Here is a 25,078-nt window from a genome sequence, read left to right as displayed (position 1 = left end):
TCGTAATGTAAAATATCTGTGTTTTCCAATGGTCTTAGGCAACCTCTATGAGAGGGTCATTGGAACCCCAAAGGGATCTCCAGCCACAGGTTGGGAACCACTGCTTTAGCCAATGCTGGGTTAATGCTAAGGTTACTTCACAGGAGAGAAATGTGAATGGCTAAGAACCCAAGGAAGAGGTTCCCAGACCCAGTCATGATCAGAGATATTATAATTAACTAGGAGCAAGATAAAATTCTCTACATATTTTAACAGACAAAATTATATCTAATTTCGATCATGGGGCTGTCAGCGTGCTGGATAATAAAAGCCCTTTGTTTGTGGTGGGAAGAAATTGATTCAGCACCGAGAGGAGCGGCTGGGACAGGGTTATCTAAGAATCCTGCTTGTGGGCAACCTCAGAAGTTGTCTTTGCATGGGTCCAAAGAAAGGCCCAGATGCAGATGCTTGCTGCCCTCCTCCCTGTGGCATGAAGAAATGGAGTCAGTATGTTTCCATTAGAGAGGAAATGGTTAAATAAAGCTTATCTAGGACCAGGGAGATGGCTCAGCAGATAAGGGGGCTTGCCATGAAGCCTGACTGTTTGTGTTCCTTACTTGGGACCCATATGGTAGAAGGAAAATGGGGACCAGTGGGTAAGACACTTGCACATGGGCATCAGGACCTGAATTTGGACTCCCAGGATCTATTCAAAGATGAACCTGCTGTGAGCACACACGGCTGTAATCACTGGGCTTATGGCAAGGTGGGGGTATGAACTGGGAAGTGTCCGAAGCTCGTGGGCTAGTTAGCCTGACATACGCACCAGTGAACAAGACAAGCCCACCTCCAGTAAGATGGACTGACGCCCATGGTCGTTCTTTGACCTCCAGCTGTGGACTGTGACACACACACTCGTGTACATATACACACAGAGGGACAACCAAATTAAGAAACTGAAGGGAAAATATGGCACTTAGTCCAATGTCACCGCTACAAATTACACTTTAAATGCATATACAAAATAACATTATGTGGAGCTGCCCACACATTTCAGGACCTATATTAAATATTTTAGAACTGTTGCGTGTGTTAAGAGGGAAAGGGAAGTCAATTAGAACCAAGGAAGGGAATGCCAGGAAGACCAGCCTTCCCTGCCTGAGGATGGTCCTAAGCTGGGAGCCCAAGGAGTCTGATGAACCCACCCAGCTGCCTTCAGAACCTTCAAAGTGAGGCAGAATGGCAGCGTGCTCCCACAGTTCTGTCTGCACACATTCTTCATTTTAGTGTTTGCCAACAAACATGGACAACTTACAGGAGAGGCTTCTAAACTTCGAGGCTCCCCAAGTATGCCATTTCCTGTTGCTGCAGTTCTCGGAGGAGGAAGCAGGCTGTCTGCATCCTTCAGGGGGACGAGTTGGGCTAGGGCTCATCACCTGCTCCTAACACCTGGTGTGTCTGGCCCTCCCATTGTAGCCTGCAGGAAAATCCCAGGGACACCGGCTGTTTTCAGAATCAGGGCTTCCCAGCAGGCCCACCCCACCTCTGCTCTGCTTGCCGAGCAGACTTCTAACTCTGATTGATGCTTCCCTTCCCGTTGGGCTGATCAATTATGGGAGCAACTTTATGGGCTGATATCTGACCCCCTGGCAATCCCAGCTGGCAAATATAGGTTGTCACAGGTAACCAGCTCTGCAGACAATATCCAGGGTTCTCAGACACTGACTTTTGAAGATTTATTCTTTTTCATTAAGAGTCTGTTAGATCCCCTAAATTAGATTTATTTATTTATTTATTTTTAGTGTGGTACAAAGTAGATTATATGAATGTCAGAAACTTACTCTTCAGAAGGGCAAACCTCTCCTACAGTTTAAAATTAAAAAAGAAAAAATAAAATAAAATAAAATATTGTTTGCACCTATGATGAGCTCGCTCATTTAACTTTTTTACCGTAAGAGTAGGCACGGCTTCTGGATGGATTGGTTCTGTTTCCCTGTGACTGTAGGTTGCAATGTTCCCCCCACCCCCAACTATGTGGTCCCTCGAGGGGGAGTTTTGCTTTACTGCCACTCCATGCTCTGCACATTGCTGAGCTCAGCTTCAGTCAGGACTGGGTTCTGTGAAGACTCGGCATCTGGAAAACATCCTTTGTTCCATAAATGTTCATGAACTCAAAGCCTATTAACTGTTCCCCAAGCAGTCTTTATTTCTCCCCCTCATCAATTTCTGTTATATCAACATGTCTAACCATAACACTACCGTGGAAGGCTGTAATTCGAGGTCTTGAGCGGATTTCCCGATAACTCACCTCACTGCTGCTGTGCCCGTGGAACTTGTGGTCATCTAGCAGTGTCTCTGAAGAACCCAAGGGTTCCTCCTGAGGGTTGGGAGTTGCTTCAGCCTCAGTCGTGTAAATGTGCTGTTTCTCAGCAAGTCACCAGTCTTCAGAAAGAGCTGAGGAAGGTCGTTTATGAAGAGCCTCAAACTTCGTGAGTTAAGGATACCTGTGCTCTTCGGGCCTTTGCTAGACTCCCTGGGGCAGTGGTTCTGAACCTGTGGGTTGCAACCCTTTAAGGGTTCAATGACCCTTTCACAGGGGTCCCCTAAACCCATCAGAAAACACAGCTATTTACATTACAATTCAAAACAGTAGCAAAGTTGCAGTTACAAAGCATCGACAAAAAGTAATTTTGTGGTTGGGGGGGTCATCACAACACAAGGAAGTATAGTGAAGGATTGCAGCATTAGGGGGGTTGGGAACCACTGTCTTAGGGAGTCTTGACAGTTTCCAGTCCCCTTAGAGGTCCCCTTTGAGTCTAATTTTATTTATAAAATATACGTCCATGTTGCAAAGACAACTTTTCTTCTAATTAGTCAGATGGCCTTGAATGGATTAACTTGTTCACCTACTCAAGCACGGAACTTTCTACTCGTTAAGCAAGCATTTGTGAGGTAGGCTCTCTGAGTGTGTGACATGCCATTTCTCAGTGCTGGGAATAGAACTGTCAGTAAGAGGGGCGAAGTCAGGTCTATAATGAAGCTTGCATTCTGCATGAGATTTAAAGGCAAAATCAAAAGCTACATATACGTGTGGTACAGTGAAATAACATACTCTGTAGCGAAGTTATAAGACGTACTGGACAGTAAGGATCCCTTGTAGGAAACTATGGCTCTGTACTTCCTGGTGTGTAGCATGTCCAGAGAAAAAAGAGCTGGGGTTAAAGGATGTAATTGTTCCTCTCATTGAATGATCAGCGGGCATGGTGCCAAGGATGTAGCTGTAGTGAGTTTGGAAGTGGCATTAGCATGCCCACCCCACCCCCACCCCCGCTGCCAAATATTCACGTGGGTATTGATTTCCTGAGGAAGAGAGCAGGAACTGTTGTAAAAGTGGGCACAAATACAGGTCTGCAGCTCAGATCTCTACCTGAGGCCAAGTTTTTATATGGAAAGGACATTGGAGCTCACTGGCCAACAGGGGCCCAAGCAGTGTCTCTCTGCCGCCGAGCATACTTGGGTCAATTTAATGTATGTGAGCTTACTTGTACACAGCTTGGAAGGTGAGAAGGAGGGCACCCTGGGCTAGGTCTCATCCTGTGTTTTGTGTCCCCCATACTGACTTGGGTAGCCTTCTTCCTCTGATCCAGACTCTGCTTTCCAGACCTGATGTGGGGACTCTCTGGCGGTCCCTCTGATTAAAACATTCAATTCTAAATTCAAACAAAGTAGCTTCCACTTCTTTACCATTGCAGGACTCAGGATCCGGAAGTGGAAGAAACTGCCCTGAGGGTGGGGAGTTAAACAGGCCTGGCCTTTCTCTGTGGCTTTGGATCTGTCTGTCCAGGGCTTGGCTTTCTCCCTGCGTTATACAGAAGCTTGGCTCAACTTCCCTGCTGTAGAAACCACACTGTATGTAGCCACTTGATGGACGGAGACTATCTCTGGTGCTAGACTTTGTGGTCCATTTTGGAAGAGACTGCGAGCTATGATTGAAAGGCAAGCAGAAGAAAGGAAAATATAAGTGGTGTTGGCTGAACGAGTCAGCAGAAATCAAGTCTGAATTTGCGAACTACTTAGTAGAGTGATAGCCAAGTGATTGGAAATAAATCAAAATGACTGAACGTATTTTCACATTATCCTTGTTTAAATATTTGTTACAACCATTGCCGTACAGAGGATTATTGACCTTTTCCTGGGGACGTTGATTCTTGGGCTGCTGGCTTTTGTTTCCCTAAAGCAAGTAATCGCTTGAACTCTCTGGCATCCCTCTTGGCCATGAAGCACACAGGGTAGCAATGTGGAGGAGACTAATGCCTTCCCCGGCTGCTGATCAGGCCTGAGCTGGCCAGCTAGCTCCGAGAGCCTCGAAAGCCAGGCAGGCCAACACAAACACGCTGATTCTCCTGAACTCGTTAAAAGGGGTTTGGTTGGTTTAGAGTGAATTCCAATGATTGTTCTGGAAAAGACAGCCAGCTCTCACAGCTCAGCTCAGCTCTGTCACAATACACTAGACGCAAGCTTGCCCTTTCAAAGAGAAACAAAACCTAGCCTGACTTCCTGCAGGAATTTCACAGGATATGGATCTGAAAATATTAGGGCACAAAGCTTTCAGCTTGGGGTATGCTGACCGGTACCTGAGACAGTAACAAGATAAATTCATTCGCTAGATTGTGTTTCAAGCCGGAAGGACGGCTGCCCCAAACATGGTTTAACAGCTCCATTGCCTCCAGCCACGAAGACTCCTTGATGCAGCTGTGTCGGACATTCAAGTCAAGTCAGGGCATGAGTGACCTCGCCATATCTAACAGAATGTCAGCTCCTTGTAAGTTTATCCTCATGGCCTTTTTTTCCCCCTTTAAACAGTGTTTGCTGACACACAGCCTTCATTAAGCCCCCACAGACTCAGATAATAGCAGGAAACTCTGCCCAGATAAACCCAATATGGGGGGAATGAGACTCAGTCAATTAAATCATTAACAGATATTTGAAATGCCTTCATAATGGGGCTCCCTGCTGCCCGCACACAAAAATAAAAGGGAACACATCTTATCTCATTCCGTGCTTCATGTTGGGGCCAAAAGATTCTCTCTTGAACTCCCTGTGTTTATAGATGGCAAAGAGGAGGTTTATTTGAACTGGCTTTGTTTTGAGTTTGCGTGGGTTTTTCCTCTCTACTGCAGCATATATCCTTCGAGTCTCTGCATCTCTGGGCCTGGTTTTTCCTTTCTGTAGCAGTACCAGAGTTTATCATTGCTCATTTCTGGATAGTGTTAGCGCCGCTCTCACTTCCTGTCTGCCAAACAATCCGAACAGTCACCAGAGTTCTGCAGGTTACAGGCCATGTGGGGAATTTTCCCTGAAACGACTAAAATAAAAAAACAAAACAAAACAAACAAACAAAAAAACCAACCACAAGATGTTCGTGCTGTAAGTTAAACACACACCCATCAAAAACATAGGAAGAGCAGATCAGCCTCATGGCCTGTGCAAGGGCAAAGAGCCTGCTGCGGTCTTCACCTTTGTCTAGAGACAGTGGACAGCACAGCCCCTCTGGAGGCACCAGACCAGCTGGGGTCAGTGGTTCCCTCACTGGTTTCAAGTGTCAGAAGGGTTGAGAACGCTGATGAAAGCCTCAACTGCAGAACAATCTCCAGCATTTCTGATTGGGTTGAGCATGGGTAGGGGGAGTCCTGGGAATGTATATTCAACGAATTCCTGGGGGATTCTGATGCCTGCAGGTCCTGGGAGGGCATTCTGAGCTCCAGTGACAGAAGATGAGAAACACAAGGGCTTTGTCAACTGAGGTCAAAGGGAAGAGGGCCAGAATCTCAGGCTTTATTTCTCTGGTCCCATTCAAGAGAGAAAGCATCTCAGGAAAGTCGGCAGTCATCCCCTCCCCCGCCACTCGCCCACAGTTTCATTTCTTTCCATGGCTACTCTTACCTGAGGTAGTTCGTGACTGAAAACATGACATGGAAAGTTCTAGAAATAAACACTTTCTGGGCTTTTGAATTGCATGTCATTCTCTATTGGCCCAGGACGTGCCTTGTCCCATCGTGTACCATGATCATGCCTTATACACTGCGTCCCCATTAGTCCCCATTAGTCACATAAAAGCTGTCAGGGATATCATATCAACCATCATGGTATCATAGTGCTGTGTGCTCAAGCCTCTCTTGTTCTACTTAGTAATGACCAAAAGCACAAGCAATTTGGATATGACAAAAAGAAGTCAAAAAGTCTCATTCTTTCATGAGAATGAAACCCCAAACAACTCTATGTAGGAGTTGCTAAGATCTATAGTACAAGGAGAGAGAGGCATATACATGTAACTTTTATTCTTATAAATTATAATATTGATTTATTTGTTACTAGCTATTGTTTTCAATCCTTTAGTGTACATAGTTTGTAAGTTAAAGTATACATAGGAAGACCATAACATATGCAGGGTTGGGCACTGTGTGTGGTTCCAGTCATTTATCGTGTATCTTAGACTGTATCCCACATGGCAAACAGAGAACTAGCTTAAATTTGTTGTTTTCAATGGGAACACAGACATCTCAGGAATTATAGAATGGAAAAGAAAATTACTGGAATTCTCTTGACTTGTTAGACCTTGTGGTATCAGATAAGTAGTCTTCTCAAGAGTGAGATTCTCTGGGAGAACTAATTAGACTCTAGGTAGGAAGAGGCCACTGTCATGCTTATGGCCTCTTCAAATAGAATCCTGGGGTTGGTGCTGCTTCATTTTCTCTATTTCTTTTTTTATAGGGGTGAGGGCTGGGCAATGCTGGGGGTTGCACTCAAGGCCTCTTGCACGAAGGGCAAGCTACCGCTGAGCTACAGCCCAGCCCTCTGCGATTTCACCTCCCAGCTCTTCACCCCTTCATGCCTGCTTTAATCGAGGGCACCTCCCTCCTCAAATAAGTTTCTTCTGTTCTATAGAGTGACCAATTCTCATCCTTACCATTCATTCTTACAATTGCCTGTCTTCATGTTGGTCTTCGTTTTGTTTTACTTTATTTTGTCAATGTCTGATGGTACATCGATTTAATACCAGGGTTCATTTGTAGGAACTGGCACCTGAACCCTTTGCCATGCCTCAAACACTTTAAATGCAAATCTGTTCAGGTTGGGTAAAAGAAACCAGTGTCTTGGATGATCAATCCTCTGCCATTCAAAACTGCTTCCCAGATGTATTTATAAATAAGGTGAAGTCTGTGGGTGTCTCCCTGTACCAGGAGAAAGCAACAGAGGTGCCTGCCACTGTCTGGTCCCCTTTCTGAACCTGGGCTGGGGAATTACTGGGGACAGTCAGACTCTGGAATTCAGTGCTTCCCAAACTGGGGTCTGCCCCCAGTGAATCATTTTTTTTCTGGAGAAGTTTTAGAGGAATTCACAGAGCACAAATTATTCAATATCTTTAATAATCCAAAGTACGTCAGCAAGTATTGGGAAAACATCGTATTCTGAAGTTGCAGGTAAAGATTGGATCGAGGGCTAGATAAAAATGCAGGTGTTGCTGCCTGGGGCTTAGACGTTGGAAAGGGAGAATCAGATTTGCTCCAGGGAAGCTTTTTCTGTGTGTCCTACTTTGCTTCTCCATAGCTGTGATGAAAAACTGACCGAAATCAAGTCTGAGGAGGAAACAGTTGATTCCATTTTGCAATTTCTAGGTCACAGTTCATCACTGAGGGAAGTCAGGGCAGGAATTTAAGTTAGGAACCTGGAGGCAGGAACTGGAAGGATCCGTGGAGGAATGCTGCTCACTGGCTGGCTTTTCACAGCTTGCTCAACCTACCTGCCTGGGGAAGGCACAGGTCCCCGTGGTCGGGCTCCTCTAACATCAATCACAAGTCAAGAAAGTGTGTCCACAGACATGCTCATAGGCCAGCCTGAGGGAGGCATTCTCAATTAAGGTTCCCTCTTCCTGGATGACTGTAGTGTCAAATTGACAGAAAACTAGCCAGCACATTGTGCAGAGGAAAAAAGAGTGAGTGGGAGGGAAGGAGGGAGGGAGGGAGGGAGGGAGGCAGAGACAGAGAGAGATGAGACAACAGACTCATCCCTGTATCTGCCTCTTGGCTTCAGTGACCTACCAGTAATCTTTGCTTCTTTCTGTTCCTCATCTTTGAATTTGCCCTTTGTCCCTGCTTCCTTTCTGTGGTCCCCTTACAGTCAGGGCTGCCATTTTCTGGCTTCCCTTTCCTGTCTCTGTAGGGATCCACGTGTGGTGCCAATTGCGGTCCCATGTACCTGTCTTAAAGAGTCTCACCCCGAGTGCCACAAGTTCCCTGTGCTTCCTCATACACATGCTCAAAAGGATAGTTGTGGTTTCTCAGTTACAAGCTCGATGTGAGGTGACAGTTTAGTGGTCAGTCCAGCTGTATCTGAAGTTAAAATTAGCTATGCTTGTCTGCACGCGCCTTTCTCAAACTGAGCTGCTCGGCTCCACCTTTTCCTGGCTGATTTAGCTTCTCTCCCTGTGGAGTGTACGGCCAGATTCTATCCTGGGGGCTGTTGGGAAACAGCTCCCCTTGCCTTTAGGAGTTTGTCAGGCTGAAACCTGTGACGGGAGAGGCCTAGCAGCTCAGATTCACCTCTGCGGTGGTTTGCAGGGACTATTGTAATGGTACAGAGCACCCCTTTTTTCTTCACAGAGGGCAAGTATTTCTAAACTCTGTTCTTGCCTCTGCTGGGTCCTTCTTTTTTACCTCTAGATTTTACTGGAGGTAAATGCTTTGTGTCTGAGTGAGTACTGTTGTGTAAACAGAAGGAAGACAGGAAGAAACAGAGTGTGGAGGGAGGTCTGTGGATCTGGGGGTCATTAGGAATTGTGCAGTTTCCAATGCCACCCTCCGATTCCAAAGAAGGTCACACTTAGGATCAAAGCATAGAGCTCCAAGATTCTTCCAGAAGGAGTATTTCCATGAGTTTGAAAAGTCCTCCGCTGCTTGCTGTCCACGTGTCCAAATGCTCACTCAGTTATAGGCCACCATGAGCTTCTCGTTGGGAAACGTGGTCTGTGTTTGTATCAGGAAAGGCTACAGGCATGGGAGGCAGCTTGGGGAGGAGGCTGTGTCAACATGAGCTCCTGGGGAGGGAAAAGCTTGCAGATTTTCCTGAATGTACTTGCACCATGGTGTTGCTAGGATTCCGGGTGCAACTTTCTGGAGTCTGTAGATGAATATAGCCCTGAATTCTTGCAAATCCTGTTCAAGGCAGTACTCAGCAACATTTTCTTTCTCGAGTGAATAAATCAAATCAGCTCGAGGTAAATATTGTGAAGGTACAGGAACAATTTTGCCAATGCTTTTGTTAATTAAAATGTATTATATTTACATATTTGCGCATGCTGGAGGGGAATGCATGCACACACGCGGGTTTGCTCATGCCATGTGCGTATGTGGCGTTGACTCTTCTTCCGCCACATAGATCCTAAGGATCTGACTTTACCACCAGGCTTCCTGACAGTTGCCTCTATCCACTAAACTGTCTTGCTGCCCACCAGAACTTTTTTCTTTTATTTTTGAGGCAAGGTTCTTCTATACCCTAGGCCTGGACTTGCTACCTAGATGAAGCTGTCCTTAAACAGCGGATCCTCTTACCTCCATCATCCGGGTACCAGGATTCTAGGTGTGTCCCACTGGGCCTGGCTACCAACCAAACTTCTGTCCCCAAGGACTTAGCTCTCTAGCATTCTGGCAGCTGAGATTAGAGAATATGTGGGTACAGTGAGAAAGACAAAAGACAGAAAAAGAACAGGGTTCCATGACGATGATAAACAGCTGGGGCCATAAACCAATGGCATCTCTCCCTGCACACAATGTTGGGGTGCAGGTTATCTCCTCCACACATGCCAGCACTCTGAACCGCAGGTTGCACCTCTGTGTGCTGGCTGTCCTCTGATGCTGCCTACATCTGGGGTGAGAGCCATGCAGAGCCAAGAGTAGTAGCTGAAGGGGAGACACACATGGGTGAGGTCTGTATCATCTCCACCTCAAGTGCCCGCGTGGAGCCTAGGCCTAGCTGCATCTACTTCCAGCTGGTGTCTGACTCCACGGAGGCAGAGTAAATTACTTCTCATTTATTTTCCCAGGCTTCTTCAATATGCTTCTAAGCAATTGTCTTCATAGTCTCACCCTATTTTCTTCAGCCTTTCCTGCAGAGGGAAACCAAAGCATGAACCATGCACGCTGCCTAAATGTGGGCAGATGCCTTATATAGAAGACTTATAAAACGTGTATTCACGGGGCTGGGGATTTAGCTCAGTGGTAGAGCGCTTACCTAGGAAGCGCAAGGCCCTGGGTTCGGTCCCCAGCTCCGGAAAAAAAAAAAAAAAAAACAAAAAAAAACGTGTATTCACAAAGTCAGTTGAGGACCTATTGTGATGAGCTGTTTAAACATTTCTCTTTGAATATGGGTTCTGTTGTGTTTATACTATGCCTTTTGCTGGCTACTTTCTTTGTAAGCTCCAGCCCCTCTCAAAAAAAAAAAAAAAAAAAGGAAGAAGGAAGGAATGAAGGAAAAAAGGAAAAAGACAGGCATGAGAGTGGGAAGAAAGACACAACAGGGAAGGAGACAAAAAGGAAGGGGAAAAGGAAGAGAGAGGGAAGTAGGCAGAAAGGAAAGGAGGAAGACGGGAGAGAAGAAGGCAAGAAGAAAAGGAAGGAAGGAAGCAAGCAAGGAAGGAAGGAAGGAAGAGAGGGAGGGAAGGAGGGAGGGAGGGAGAAAGGAAGGAAGGAAGGAAGAGAAAAAGTTGACTTACCGCTTAGGAGAAATACAGACGTGTAAAGGGCAGAAACCTCTGCCTGACAGAAGTTGTGAGCTCTGAACCATATATTTAATGGTGGGTGAAGAAAACGTGAAGTCCAGACTCCCTGTCTGTTAGCAGCACTCAGTGGCTGAGGATCCACCAGCTCGCAGAGCCCAGAAGGGCTGTGACTGAAACAGGCATGCTCACACACTGGCTCACACACTGGCTCACACACTGGCTCACACACTGGCTCACACACTGGCTGCTGTTCTCTATCATGATGTTCTGGCATTTCATCATGGTTCGCCAAGGGTAAGATATTAACCACTCGAAGTTAATAGCACTCATTTTGAGGTTTGTCTTGTGCAAGGTAGGCACACCCCCTCGGTGGTGACACCCTCTCACCTATCCCTCAATCATTAGTTACTGACAACAGTGTGAGCCGATGCTCCTGGGAGGACTGAGCTCAGCTTAGCAAAAGGCTCCTTATTTATAAAGAAAGGCAGTGGATCTTGAGGGGCTGTGAGGTTATGCGGTTATGTTTCCCATCAAGGAGTTTACCTTAGCCAGAGCTGACTCATAGCAGGAGGCCATCAGTCTCTTCCACATTTATACAAGGGACAGCATCCAGGCCAGCAGCCAGTTGAGCGAGGATCTGCATTATATAAAGTTCCAGCATCTAGGAAAACATTTACATGGAGATGGGCACCGCTGGGTGGGTATGTATAGATCCACAAACTATTTCTTTTTTAAATTCAGCTTCATCTCTTCTGAAAGCAGAGCTTAAGATACAGGTTTGCATGCAAACGCTTTCTATGAAAAGTGGTCCCAGAAAACAGGAACAAGGGATGGAAGGAGCAAAGTAGAAAAGAGGTGCAGGCCAGAGGGGGGATTTATCACCAAGCAGATCACCAGGCAGCAGGTGACTAGTGCTCCATCCCCCGGGAGCTCCAAAGGAGTGCTGGGCAGGGGACACCAGGAATGCATCTGCTGAGTGATACAGAAGACTGTGTGAACTCACCCTCTCCCTGCACCAACCAAGGGACCCGACTCACATATCCATCTTAGATATCTATGATCAATTGCACCCCACACCAGGGTACCAAAGAAGCTCTAGGGCAGAAGGTGAGAGGTTGGGGTTAGGTCAGGCTGCCCTTGAGTAAGGCCAGACCAAGCAGGCTTGTCAAAGTGTAGTCTGGAGTAGGAGCTTGACAGAAAAGATCTGAAGTTTCACATGTACAGGAGTGTCTGACACAAGGCTTCATCTAATGAATGCCATCAGAGGTACTTAATGTCACCATCGCAGCCTGCCTTCACCAAGACTTCAAACTGATTGAACATAAACACTCTGCCACCTCCCTTGGTCTGGAAGAGATCTGTGCTTCTGGTGGGAGTCTGTGTGCTAATGTTTCTGCTACACTCCTACAGTTCTGTCCCTGATATTGGCCTAATATAGAAGATACTTCCTCAAAATTGATATACACTTTTACATAGAGTGAAATCACCAGTTTTCCAGGGTTCTATTTCATTCACCTTCACAAATGCATGTAACTGTTGAACCTACATCCTGGCAAGGTACAAAACATGTTACCTACCCCCAAAAGTATCCTTCTCCTTTCAAATCTTTCCCAGTTACCACTCCTAGGCAATCACCAATTCAGTACCCACCTCCGCGTGTGTGCGTGTGTGCGTGTGTGTGTGTGTGTGTGTGTGTGTGTGTGTAGAAATACTAGGAAACTAGTTTGATTTCTACCCTCACAAATTATTTTTCTGACGTTGAAACCGTGTATAAATACACAAATGGGATGGTATAGGTGGGATTACCTGGTACACACTATTTCATGTCTGGTTGCATTCAGTATGGTATTTTCCTTCAGCACTCAACACTATGCCTTGGAAAGCCACCCTGTCTCGTGTCTCTGAAATCTGAACCTTTTCGCTGCTGCACGGTACTCTGCTGTGTGACTCTTCCCTAGTTTACTTTCCTCTTACTGCTGACTGACACTTGGGTGGTGTCCAGCCTGTGTTGTCTGAGTGAAGCTGCCATGACATCTTTCTGTAGAGACGCCTACCTGTTTCCCTGCACCCAGGAAACCCCTGCGTCACAGGAAAGACGTATGTTTAGCACATCCCTTATCTGATGTGTTTGGGAACAGATGACCTTCAGATTTTGAAGCTTTGGGTTGTTTTTTGTTTGTTTGTTTGTTTGTTTTCCCCCACAAACTTTGGCTGAGCTCATATAATCCAAAACTCTGAAACCCCAACTTCCAAACTTAAGTTTAAGGAAGTTAAATGTGTGATAACAGTGGTTCTATGAGCCCCTCTTGGGCAGTGTATGAGATTGCAGACAGTACGTCATCCCTCTGATGCCAAGTGTCCTCAGTCTTCTCCTTTCAGCCATCTTGGTGGGCATGTGGCAGTGTTCTACTGTAGGCTTTACCTGTGTTCATGCGTGGCGGGGGCAGAGGTTGTCAAGTCCCTGCTTCAGCTTCCCTCTGCATTAGTTTTCAGGAAAGGGTCTCTGTTTGAGCCTGGAGTTTGGCTGAACCAGCCAGTCTAGGAATCCTCATCTCTCTCCACAGTGCTGAGCGTTTTAGGGAATAGAGCTTGAGTCCTCCTGTTTGCGTGGCAAACACTTTCCTGACTCAGCCATGGTCTCAGGCCTCTGTTTTAATTTTAATTCGCCTTTCCCCCAAAGACTACTAATGGCAATTTCGGAGTTCCTATGATTGTTGGATATTTGGGCATTTTCTTTGATAAGATGTCTGTTTGGATCTTTTACTTCCATTTTTATTGGGTTGCTTGCCTTTCTGCCATTGGGTTGTAGGGATTCTTATGCATCCTAGAATCAAACCTTCCCAGTTTTATAGGTGGCAAGCGATCTCTTTGTGCCCGGAGCTAACTCATTTGTCTGCAGTATCTATCGAAAAGAAAAAAATGTAAATATTTGAGTTTGCCCAACAATCGCTCCTTCCTTTGATGTCCATGGCTTTCTGTGTCCTCTCTAGTCTCTGCCTCCCCCAAGGCCATAAAGATTCATTCCCAAGTCTTCTCCTGTGATTTCTATATTTTCATGAGGCACATGCTGGATCGTTCCGTATAACTATACCAGTTGGTGCTTTTATTACCTGTGAGTTCTGATAGAGCGCAGTCCCTCTGAATGATGAATTTAGAGACCTTTGAAAGCTCCACAAAGCTTCATTTATAGGAGATGGGTTCAGGAGAGGGAAAATGGCGCCTTGCATTTATTTTGGGTGATGATGCTGTTTGGCTAATTCCAGCTCACATACGCTTGTCAGCATGCACAGGGTCGCTCTGCTGTGGAAACCTGACTTGTGTTAAATGCCCATGTTGACACTTCTCTTCGTAAATGAATGGTCTTTTCTTTAACTGGTGGCTGCTGACTTTGTGGGGGCTGCCAGGTCATTAAAATGATGTTTGTTTGAATTTGGCAGAATGAAAAAGTTGGACTTATATTTACATTTTTTTTCTGTTCTCACTATTCACGCCTCTCACAATACTCTTTTGATTCCACGAAGCAGCCATTATGAAAAAGGGACTCAGTTCAACAGAGGTCCGTAGCCTGTTGGCTGCTGTGCACATGACTCTTTGCAGAAGGCAAATAATTGGGAGGAAGTGTCTTCCGGCTTTGCCACGTAAACTGATGCTTCTACGAGCAGGAAACATCTCAGCCTTTGGGGAGAGCTCTCTGGATTCAGGGAGCTTGAACCCAGCCACTTAACTCTTAGCCTGATTTTCAGCCTTCCTGTGTGTTTTATCTCAGCTTCTGCTTTCTAGTTTGTACGACAGAGACAGGAAGTAATAGGTAAAATAGTATCCAGATAAGCTGAGCTGTGCCACTAGGCAGTCAGTTCTCCAAGTCTTCTTAGTTTAGTAGTCGCTGTGCCTAGTTTCCCCTTTGGGCCTAATTTGTCTGTTTAATTCCTGAGACTTTCGGGCTAGTATTGTTCTCCAGAGTTCCTCTTCTAGAAAGTTGCTCTGGAATCAAAGCTCCTTCAATCTTATCTGCCATCTTCCCCAGGGATTTGTAGTCAACATGACAGGGAAACATGTAGAGACCGGGGCAGCACACTCTGTGTTATCCACTGCACGTCCTGCAGGGGATGCTGGGAAAGGCCAGGGGAGTGTATGGATTGCTCCGTGAGCATTTATCCTTTGCCCTGGTGTTCTTGTGACTTCCAGATTTGCCCCATGGTTCTCTCTGTGTTCTGTGATGTTCAAATGAGGCTGCATTGTGAGTTATGTTACATGTAACAGGATCATATTGCTCTGTAGTCCACCCAAGACATGTTTTAACTCAGATAGAGTTGCTATGCTTATATTCATTCACCAATTTCTAATGTCTGCACTTGAAGTAAAAAGAGTTGTCAAGACTGCCCCACATGCGTGGGTGCGTATGACCAGACTAGAGGTCAACCTTGGCTGTAATTTCTCAGTCACTTGCCACCTCTTTTTATATTGATCAATTCAATCCCCTACCTCCTCCCCTCCCAGCCCTGACTTTCCCTCACCTGGGTGAGAGGTTATGTTTTCTTCGGTGATGGGAATTGTAACTCTCCAGTTAGCCTAGGTCAGTTGGTGGGTGAGCTGGGGAACCTGCTGTCTCTGTCTCCCTAGAACTAAGATTATGAGCCACCATGCCTGGCTTTTACTATGGGTTCTGGGATTAACTACAGTCCTCCAGCTTGCACAGTGAGCATGCTAACAATTATGCTATCTCCCCACCTCCTCTCCTCCTCCTAAGACTAATAGACAAACAAAGTTCTGCAGCTGTCCTCTTTGCATTAACAGCATGGGCAAATATCTTTTTTTAGTCTCTCTACAGAGCATCAAACTTGCCACACTCCTGAGCACAGGACCATGTACCAACACACCTACCTCAAACCATACTATTTGGGACCATATAGGACTGAGACACATTGTGGCAGGCGAGACATTTGGATTATAGATTTTAAAAGAAATACAGAGGCCTATAGAAACAGGAGTTGGCTGCCACCGGGTCCTTCAGTGGTGCTCTGACCATAATTAAGACATCTTCAAGGAGTGATGTCGCTTGTGGTAAGCTGTGTGCTGAACCTCCCTTGCTCAGCTCCCCAGGACTCCCATCAATGTTGTTTGTGTTATTGATTTGTTTAGAGAAACCACTACTCAAAGAATACAAAGGCTGACTCCAGTGCAGCTCAGGCCAAATTACTATAATTCTGGAATGAGTGGAATCTGACCTAATGAGGTTTCATTTTGCTTTGCCCCAGAGGTTCCTATGCAGTATTGGGAAAGGGGAAAATGTTTTATTTAAAACACACACACACACACACACACACACACACACACACACACACACACACAACTTTCATTGTGTTCAAAGTTAGAGTCGGAGAATAAGTCAATAAAGGACCCCCCCCCCCCCCCCCCGGTACAATGAGGTTTCTGTTGTTAATTTTATTATATTCAAGGCATTTTACTCTGCAGAGCCTCTGTCTTTGTTAAGAATCTCCTGTTTGATCCTGCTAAGGCTAAACGTGGCGGTGTGGGCTCCATCTTTCCTTGTTGGACGGCACTGTCAGTGGTCATGCAGGCAGCCATAGACTGGAGAAGTTCCCATAGCCCTAGTGATAGTTATTGCTCTGTCTTCCGCATGACGCCTACAGAGAATGCTATACTTAAACTACACGTTCCTGGGTTTGGAAGGTGAGGGCACTGCCAGTCATCTTCCTCTTTGGCATTTATTTCATCCTTTTAGGTTAAGGGTCCTCATGGCTACCTTCGTGCGGTCTCCACAGGACTGTCAATCAAGGTGCCTTGCTCCCTGCTGGCCAACCTAGGAGCTCATGACCACATGGGGCCAGATTGAATGACCTCTCCTGGAAGCCTCTACATGGACCATGAGTATGGGGCTGGGCACTTTGATTCTGTGTCAGAGTTGCCCACCAAGAATCTGCTACCCAGATTCTGCCAGCCCTCCAACTCTTTGACCCTTATACCTACTGCATCTCCTTCGTTTTCAATTCCATCTGCTCTGTTCTTCACAATAATTTCTCTTTTTACTAGGCTGGTTTTTGTTGGTTTCTGTTACCTGGTTGTTTACAGGTACAGAATTTCAGCTGGTTGGATTGACCCACCATGCATTCAAACAGAGATCTGAAAGGTTGGCCTAGTTCTCTTACCATATTCAGTATGTTTAAAGTGGTTAAGGGGACCATCAACTAAAGATTGAAAATATTTCCCCCTGCACAGTCCCCTGATCACAATATGTGAGTTAATGGGTGATGAGAACAATCTTTATTAAAGATTTTTAAGCCACCCTGCCCTCCCTTAACTGGCAACCTAGCATCTTCCCTGACCCCCAAAGTGCTTGAGACACAGTTTGTCTTCTAGAGAGCCAAACAGAGGAGCGAGCAATGAAAGGAGTCTGTGCACTTATCTTGTTTTCATTTGTCACATGACATTCTGATCTATAAAGGGCCATCGACTAGAGCAATTTGAGGATATACCTGGACACTTAAAAGCATCTTTCGCATCTACCTGGTTACCCATCATGTTTGCCACTAAAACTGCATTTCTTTTTAATAAATAATATAATAATAATAATACGTGAACAGATCAAAATGGATCTTGGTACCCCCCAAACAATTCCCATTAATAGTTTGTCTTGCTTCCTTCCCCAATGCATCTTAGCATGATTTTACTAGTACTGCACACAGATTTTAAACCTCCCTGTTCACTTAATAAAAAACATTCCACAATAATGCGAGACTGTAGAACGCAGCCTCCACAGCCATCTTTGGAAGGGCTGCCTATTATTCGCCTAAGTGGCTATTCAATATTTACTCAGCTATTTTCCTGGACGATTAGACAGGGCTAAATACAAAAGTACCCCGATTCTTATACTCACATTTTCCCAGGAAGGACAGGCTGCAGCCAGCGCTGAGGCTGGCACTGGTGGGGAGTTTATAAAGCGTTTGTCAACCATTTGCTTCATTTGCTACTAGAGGCAGGGGCACACAGATAGGCATGCTCGACACAACATAAATATCTGGATTCCCAACGCAGTGGGAAGCTTTCGAAGTCCAAATTTGATGCTTGCCCAGGAAAGCATGGAAGGACAATAGATTCCTTTGTGCGTGTACTCTTAGCCTGGAGGCTTGATGCATTTTTTTAAAAAAAATAATTTGTCTTTAATTTCTACCATTGAGTTTATTGGGTTTCAGCTTTGGATCTCAATCCCCTTGGATTTATTTCTGCTGCTGCTTCTATATTTCAGCAAAAAAAAAAAAAAAAAAAAAAAAGTGATTGTGTTTGGGTTTCCATTCTTGGAGGGCGATCCTTGGTCTGAAATGCTTTCATTTATTTTATTTTAAAATTACAAAGCCACTTCTAGTTATATTTGGTTTTGCAATTCATTCCTCCCTCTGTTTCACAAAAACCATAAAACCCACATTGTCTAAAAATGCTGTGTTGGGCAAAATGGATTCAGTCCTCCTTGGAGAGCAGGAAAGGCCGGAGCCAGCGTGTGTTATAAACAATCCCAGGGAGATCTCTGCTTTCCCAGAACTGGCTTCAGTCAGGGGCTGCTGACCACTTGTGCGATCTCAGTGGGGTCGCTGACTCTGGGCCCTACTTGACCCTGACTCGGGAGGTCATGTGGGCATTTGCCCACATCAGGGCCACATCCTCTCTGCTCTCAGCCTGGCGACCTCTCCTCCTGCTGCTCTGGGCCCCTGCTGTTATTTTTGAAGGATCTGAGCCATTAAAAACCAAGACTTTGGAATCCTGAATGAACATTTTTAACATTCAAGTTGGAGGCTTCCTGTCACGAAAGCGCAGACTCAGTGGGTTCTGAGCGTTCTGCAATGTGAACCTTTCCTTTCCGGTTTGATTAAACACCCCGGTTCCTTTGACTGTAGCATTCGCTCTTCCATGCCCACGCTTCCTAAGCTCTCCCAGCACGTTATTTTTAGCAGATTAGAACAGGCCTTTCATTTTACAATTTCAGAGAAACTCAAGTAGGATGGGTGGATTTTCTTTCTTTTGCTGTTTGCCTGGATATTCAGCCAAGGACCAGGCAGGCTGCAGCTGACAGGGGCCGTTTCACATGGACTGCTGCTCTGGTGGCATATGGGTACCAAATCACTGGGCCAAACAGACCTTGCCTGTGTGAAGGGGGCAGGTGTTAGCATTTGTCCCTATGTCTGGGGCAACTGTGGTCCTAACCTGACTTGGAAGAGAATTTTGAGAGAGTTGAACCTTCTTCCTACACCGGGACCAATTCAAATTGCTCCCTGTTGCTTCCTCCTCTCCTGCCTGGAACCAGGAGGGAAGAGAAGGGAGAAATATGCCGAACCACACTGCCCATAACCATAGTGCTCTGGGGTTACAAAAGGCATCCTAGTTGTAGCCCAGGTGACAAACACACACACTGCCCTTTTTGGAGGCAACTGTGGAAACTGGGACCCTGACAAGTCTGCCTCTGTGTGTGATAGAGTACTTTTGTTTGTTTTCTCAACCCTGCCCTTCCCTAGTAGAAGGAAAGGGGAGACCTTTGTCAAGGACTGTTTGTTGAGTGAACCAATCAACTCTTAAGTGTTAAGTTGTCATTGGAAAGTGTCTCAGTGTGTGTTACTTTCCTCATAGCTAGGACCAAACATGTGACAGAACAACGCAAGGGAGGAAGGGGAGGTATAACTACCCTTGGGTCATAGCTTAAGAAGAGATGAGGCAGAGAGGCAGAGGTCGGGGGGCTCCCCTGTTGATGGGAGGCTGCCTGAAACAGTCAGGAAACAGACAGGAAGGCTGGTACTCACCTCAATTTTTCCTTTTTATTCAGTCCAGGCCCCTGGCTAGGGGGGTGGGGCCAATTACATTCAGGACAGGTTTCCTTCCACTGTTAAATCTTTCTGGAAACACCTTATAGGCACACTCAGAGACCTGTTTCCATCCTTATTATGTTGACAATGAAGATCAACCACCACACTGATTCTAACTAGGAGAGGGAACGGCGCCATGTTGGATTGGTCTGAGCATGTTCATAGGTATTCTGTGGGTCTTCTTTCCAAGAAGATCCCTGTATCCATTTCCAGAACTGCTGTAACAAATTACTACAAACTAGGAAACTCAATACAATAGAAGGTTACCTCCTTACAGTTCTAGATGCCGTAAGTCCAAATCCAAGAAAATGGTGGTGCCTTTGTCCTTCAGAAGGCTCCAAGGGACTCCCTGGCCCCACCTCCTCTGGCTTCTCTGGCTTATGGCAGCATCTCTCCATACTCTGCCCTCACATAGCCTTCTCTTCTCAGTCTTACTTTGTACCTCTTGTAAGGAAGTTTGAGGTTAGAGTTAGAGACATTCATGCAATCCAGGACCACCGTATCTTGAGATACTTCACTAAATGGCATCTGCAAAGATTCCAGTTGGGCCACACTTACAAATTCTGGACACACTTTGGGGGATTATTATTCAGCTGTCCTATAATGAGCCATGTGGAGAAAATGAAGCTCGAGGGATTAACAGCCTCCAGCTATTGGCTGGATCGGATCTGAGCGCTGCCATGTACAACCACGGGCAGGCTGGTCTCACACCTCTCTTTCCATTCCCATCCACTCTTCAAGAATGGCGATGTCTAGACCACAGCTCCTCCATCTGTGACTCAGGGGACATCATGGGAGAGGAGTGGAAAGATTAAAAGAGCCAGAGGACCAGGAAGTCTGCTGTGGAACAGTCTTTCCTAGAAATGGCTGCAAAATCAAGGCTGGACCAATAGCAACACCAATGGAAAAGGGGAATTTTTTCTCGAGGTCCTGTTCCTGGGCAAAAAAACTACAGACAACTAATGACAACCAGGAAAAGGAAAATTAGCTTCTCCCAGGGATGATAGCTCTCATTGATTGTCTAATGCAGAGTGATGAAACCATATACACTTAAACAACAAAAACAGACTGAGCCGATTGTATTTATATATATTTGTACATACATATACATTTCATGTATCTGTGTAGTAATAATAATCAAAGGAAAAATGCTATGTTAACCTGAGGGGGCTATATGACAGAGGTTTGAGAGGAAGCACTTAGGGGGGACTGGAGGAAGGAAAGGGAAGGGAAGTGATGTAATTCTATTTCAATTGAAAAGGTTTTTTAAAAAAAAGAATTGGAAATGGGCACCACATTCTTCTGTGCCTTTTCCTGCAGTCTGTGTTGCCCGTTGTAACACAGAGGATGCTCTTCCTCAAGGATATGGGCTGCCTGCATTACCCACTGCTTGTGATTCTGTAACTGAAAGGTATTGCCTTCTTAGTGAGTAGTTATTCATTAACATTAATTATTTCTGTAGAGACAGGGTGAAAAGTCTGTTTTATCTCAGAGTTTGAACTGGCCTCCCCGTGGATGGAACGATGGCAGCATTTTCTTTTCCCAAGATAATTCCTATTCGTTCCATGTCAAATCCATAAAACCAAAAGGCTTTAGTCCAGCAAAGAAACATCAGCCACAAAACTGGCAACCTGTTGCTGTTGTCCTTGGTTGCCCCAAGTAGGTGGAAGGAGTCTCTATTGCTAAAGACACGCCATGCATTTCAGAAATGAGTCCCCCAAACTCCCATGTTGGAACTTACCCAAATACCCCTTCCTTCAGGATTAGCTTTCCATAGACTCAAAGACACCACACAAGCTTCCAAAGGAGGACAGAGACCAACAGTCCTACCCAGCTATGATCCCAAAGAACCACATCAATGACTAGCATGATAACCCTATAGGTGCATTCCAGGCACACAGACCTTGGCAGTATCCAACAGCTCTCTAGACTTCAGACATATTTAACAAGAAGGAGACCATGTCTGGCCCTAGAAACCTAACCAAAGACTCAGCGCTAGTGAAGTGATTTTTGGAGGAGAATCTACAACCATTAATTTACTAAACCAGAAAAATCGCTAACAACAATTTATAAACATGTGTCCTTACACTCGCAGGTAAGTACAGTCTTCGTTCCTTACCGAGGGAACTTCTCCTTGCATCAGGAGAGACCATTTCAGAAATCCACAACTAACCAAAAACACAGAGTTGTGCAACTCATTCCTGCTGGCCTCCCCCGCACCTAAGACTTGGGCAACATGTTGGAAGAGGAGGGCAGAGAGATCATAAGAGCCAGAGAAGATCAGGGCATTTTGTGTGAGATTGTGTTATGTAGTAATGTCAGAAGCCACACCAGTAAATTCTTATCAATATGGCTACCCCAGCATAAGCTAGCCAATGGACATGCCAAAGTGGTGGAGAAAATCCCATGATGTCTGCACTGTAACAAAGGGCTACAGACAGCCAAGGGAAGGTGAGAGTAGGAGAGTGGCCATCCCCAGGGAAGAGAACACCAATTGGTTGTCTCATACCAAATGGCCAGCCCACGAAAACATACACACAGGTAACATTATAGAGATGAAACAGTTTGTATTTATGAATATACACTCATTTACATACACACATGCACTAACAACTAGTAAAAGAGAGGGTATTAACTTCATGGAGAGTGGAGAAGTTAGATAGTGGAGTTTAGAGGGAGGAAACAAGGGAGAAATGGAATTATAATATGTTTCAAAAGCTAAAATAGTGAAAAAAATTGTCAGCGGTGAAGCTCAGAGTATGCCCCTCTGCTACCTTTTGCTTCTTTCTTTTTTTTTTTTTCTTTTTTTTTTTTTTTTTTCCGGAGCTGGGGACCGAACCCAGGGCCTTGCGCTTCTTAGGCAAGCGCTCTACCGCTGAGCTAAATCCCCAACCCCCTTTTGCTTCTTTCTAACATGGTCACCGCCATCATCACCACCACCACCACCACCACCACCACCATCACCACCACCACCACCACCATCACCACCATCACCACCACCACCACCATCACCACCACCATCATCATCACCACCACCATCACCACCACCACCACCATCACCACCACCACCACCATCACCACCACCACCACCACCATCACCACCATCACCACCACCACCACCATCACCACCACCATCATCATCACCACCACCATCACCACCACCACCACCATCACCACCACCATCATCATCACCACCACCACCACCACCACCATCATCATCATCAGTTTTAGTATGGCCAAAGTCTCAACAATACCAAATTAACTATGAAATGTTTTCTCAGAGGCATGGTTTATGCAGATCCCTGATCCATCTGGGCCCTCCTTTGAACCCAAACAGAGCCCAGCTACCTAATCTTATTTTACTTATGACATTGGGCTTCAAGGCTGGAGAAATGACTCGTGGTTAAAGGCACTTGCTACCAAGGCTTGTGACCATAGTTCAATCTCTGGATTCTTATGGCAGAGGAGAGGAGAGAACAGTTTTCCAAGTTGTCCTCTGACTTGTCTTTATAAACCATTGCCTGGGCATGCTCTTCTCAATGTAAATAATACAAAAGAGTAATTTTAGTAGAAGCTGGACTTTTGTTCTGTAGATTCTAAAGAGAGAGGACAAAGCTGACTTGACGAGGATCCTGGTCCTGGTACTAACTGGTTAGTGAGCTCAGATATGACACTATGCCTAGTTTACAATGATCTAAACTCCTCTAAGTCTGAAAAAAAATCAGGTGATTCCCACATCTCTAAGTTCATTTCTAGCACTTAATTGTGCTAGAACTTAATTTTTAGAACTTAATTGTTTCTAAGATAGATACCTTTATCTCAAGTGTTTATCAAACTTAGCTGGGAATAGGCCTGCCTGTGACTGTGTGCTTGCCAGCTTTTAGGTCCAATCCAACCAATGACCAGGCACTGTTGGCTTCTAAACTCCATTTAGTCTGCATGACTCGTGTGTGTGTGTGTGTGTGTGTGTGTGTGTGTGTGTGTGTGTGTGTGTGTGTATGAATAATGATCCCCAAAAGATATATACAGCTGTAAGTGTAGCCCTATTGGAAAAGGGTCTTTACATATGTAATTTAGTGAAGAATCTTAAGACTTGATGATTCTAGGTTAATTACATTCTTCTTCACCATCTGTATAGACATTCAACCCTTCCCCGTAACATAAAATTATAAGTATTTAATTTCAGTTATTTATTAGAGCATAGCTTGGAGCTTCAGCTTGTTTTGAGATGGGAAAAAGAAATCTTGGGTATTCTGATGTAGGTCTGAACCCTCCATCTTTCCATTTTGGCCTATCTTTGAGATTGTTCCTAAATATAAGAAGTTTCTAAAACTTTAATAGGGAGATACATCAGCCAATTAGTACAGTTCACTCAGTGCTTCAACAGCCCCTTTAACAGGGGCAGAGCACAATGCAATCGGATGGCTTGCTTGCAGAACGGCCCTGCAAATGCTCCAGGTTTGGCTATTGTACACGGCAGGGTCTCTGGGAGGGAGGACTTTCGGGGGTGCGGTGCGGAGAGCCAATCACCTCTTCATTCCTATAGGCCTCCCCTCTCACAGGTCCCACCTCCTTTCAACAGGAGAATACTTGGGACAAACCACAGGTATGCCCCTCTTAAAAGAAATCACTAGACTGAGCAGATGCCCTGGAACCCTTACATACATCTTCTCCAGAGGTTTCTCTGCTAGTCCTATGATTTTTGCCACAATGGTTTCATGTCATAGCCTCAGAAATGGTTCCCCAAACAAACCAACTCTCTCTTCTACCCAGTCAGTCACCGATGGCTGAGCTTGGGGTAAGTGTTGTCATCACCCAGCTGGAGGTAAGTTTAAGGAAGTGACAGGACACTGAGCAGCCACTCTTTCTTTCTTCCTTCCTTCCTTCCTTCTTTCCTTCCTTCCTTCCTTCCTTTCCTTCCTTTATTTTTCTCTCTCTTTTCTTTTTTTTTTTTATAATTAAATTAGTTTTTTTTAAGTATTTTAACCCCTGACACTGGGCAAAGAGACACCTTGGTGGTGGTGTTCTTATATCAGTCGGGGACAGAGCAGATGGCAGTCCTTTGGTCATCCTAACTTGATGCCTAGCTTGGAGGCCAAAGCTGTTTCATGCCTGGGGCACATAAAAGAAATCAAAGAAAAAACTATTTTATTTACTTACATTCCAGCTGTGGCCCCCTCTTTGGTCCTCATTCCTACAGTTCCTCATCCCATTCCTCATCTCTCTTGCCTCAGAGAGGATGCTCTGCCCTCCCACCAGATCTCCCCTTTCTCTGGGGCCTCAAGTCTCTCAAGGATTAAGCACATCTTCTCCCACTGAGGTCAGATGAAGTAGACCTCTGCTGCATATGTGCCAGGGGCTTCAGACTAGACCCTCTATGCTCCTGGTTGGTGGCTCAGTATCTCAGAGCTCCCTGGGATCTGGGTTAGTTGAGACTGCTGGTCTTCCTATGAGGTCA

The 25,078-nt window shown here is 45.5% G+C and overlaps 1 non-coding gene across 1 annotated transcript; it reads left to right on the top strand.

Moving 5' to 3' along the window:
* Positions 1-24,604: 24,604 nt before the first annotated feature.
* On the top strand, positions 24,605-24,745 carry LOC120100399 (small nucleolar RNA SNORA48). The gene has a single exon (XR_015655910.1). It is a non-coding gene; the product is annotated as a small nucleolar RNA SNORA48 (small nucleolar RNA).
* Positions 24,746-25,078: the final 333 nt, after the last annotated feature.

Source organism: Rattus norvegicus, chromosome 1, assembly GCF_021556685.1.
Source record: "Rattus norvegicus strain SHRSP/BbbUtx chromosome 1, alternate assembly SHRSP_T2T, whole genome shotgun sequence".
Classification (NCBI taxonomy): Eukaryota; Metazoa; Chordata; class Mammalia; order Rodentia; family Muridae; genus Rattus; species Rattus norvegicus.
Note: the sequence above shows the minus strand (reverse complement) of the source record. Positions and strands in the feature narration are given on the sequence as shown.